This window comes from Geospiza fortis, unplaced genomic scaffold (genome assembly GCF_000277835.1).
Source record: "Geospiza fortis unplaced genomic scaffold, GeoFor_1.0 scaffold1985, whole genome shotgun sequence".
Taxonomy (NCBI): domain Eukaryota; kingdom Metazoa; phylum Chordata; class Aves; order Passeriformes; family Thraupidae; genus Geospiza; species Geospiza fortis.
Genome location: NW_005055593.1, coordinates 1 through 1968, shown reverse-complemented (window position 1 = coordinate 1968; position 1968 = coordinate 1).

Here is a 1968-nt window from a genome sequence, read left to right as displayed (position 1 = left end):
TTGGATTTGGGATTGGGTTTGGGATTGGGTTTGGGGTTGGATTTGCGATTGGATCTGGGATTGGATTTGGGGTTGGGTTTGGGATTGGGATTGAATCTGGGATTGGTTTGGGATTGGGTTTGGGGTTGGGTTTGGGGTTGGATTTGGGATTGGATCTGGGATTGGATCTGGGGCTGGATTTGCGATTGGATTTGGGATTGGATTTGGGATTGGGTTTGGGGTTGGATCTGGGATTGGTTTGGGATTGGATTTGCGATTGCATTTGGGATTGGGTTTGGGATTGGGATTGGATCTGGGGTTGGATTTGGGATTAGGTTTGGGATTGGATCTGGGGTTGGATTTGGGATTGGATTTGGGATTGGGTCTGGGATTGGATTCTGACAGAGTTTAGGATTGGATCTGAGATTGGGTTTGGGACTGGATTCAGGATTGGATTTGGGACTGGCTTTGGGATTGGATTTGTGTTTGGCTCTGGCTCCGTCCAGGACATCCCAAGGGAATTCCACGCCCGGGGACGCCGAGAATGCCGGAGTTGGAGCCATCCCAGCACACCGGGAACGGGATCCAAGACAAAAAAAAAAAAAAGGGAAGCGAAAAACTCCGGAGCTACTTGAGGGAAATTTTTTTTCATGGAACGAAGGATTTATAGGGCTGGGACTGTTTTGCCACGGAGCAACATCTGGAACAGATCCGTTATCCCGTCAAAACACCGGGAAGGGGAGCCAGGGATAAATCCCGGCTGTCGGAACGGGGATCCCACACACGAAGGGAATCCGGGATTTGGGATCGCCCCTCGGAGCTGCTGTCCCAGATTTCCCCATCGGGATTTGTCCCGTTCCCCTGGAATTTGTGTGGGGTGGGAGAACCCCAAGGATTCCAGGGCAGCCCCTGGAACGCTGGAAATACGGGAAGAACGATGGAAAACGGATCCCAAACATGGGAATTGCCCTGGAAAACATTTCCTGGGATCTGGAGCATCCTTGGATTCACAGCTGGAAGGGATGGGACCGTGCCAGAGGTTTTCCAACCTTGGCCATTCCGTGATTCCAAAGGATCCAGGATCCCATGGGGAAAACCCAAGGAAGAGGCCCACAGGTGGATTCCCGATGGAAAATCCAGGAATTTTCCCAAAAAATCCCCCCAGAGGAGCTGCAAAGATCCCAGTGGAGCTTCCCCAGTTTTGGATGGCCAAGGGAAAAGTGGGACAAGGAATGGGAAGGGGAAAAATCTGGGAAAAAAAAAAATCCTGGAGTGCTGGAGAGGCCTCAGAGCCTCTGTGATTAATTAAGGACTAATTAAGGAAAGCTGGGGATCTGCCGGGCTTGGGAAATCCTGGAATGCGGGAATGGGGTGGGAATGGAGGGGATTTAAGGATAATCCCATTCCCATGGGATGTCCATGGAGTTCTGGGCTGGTTTGGGATGGAGGGAATTTTGGGATCAGCCCATTCCAAGTTTTTTCATGGGACAATTCCAGGGATGGGGCAGCCCTGGTTTCCCTGGAATTCACTTTCTAATTCCTGCTTTTTTTGGGAATCTGCTCCAACATCCCATCCCATCCCATCCCATTATTCCATTATCCCAACCCCATAAATCCATAAATCCCACAAATCCCATCACATCCCATCCAATTATCCCATTATCCCAATTATCCTATCCCGTAAATCCCATAAATCTCATCCCATAATTCTGATAACTCCCAACCATCCCATCCCATAAATCCCGTAAATCCCATCCCATGGATGTCATTATCCCATAAATCCCCTCAATCCCACAAACTCCAGCACCCCACCCTGTTTTCCCCCCAAACCGCCTTTTCCCATGGAATTTCCTACAAAATTCCCATCTTTTCCCACAAAATTCTCTGTTTTCCCCATAGAAGTCCCACTTTTTCCCCATGGAATTCCCACTCTTCCCCATAGAATCTCCGCTTTTCCTCAGGGAATTCCCATTTTTCCCCATTTTTTCC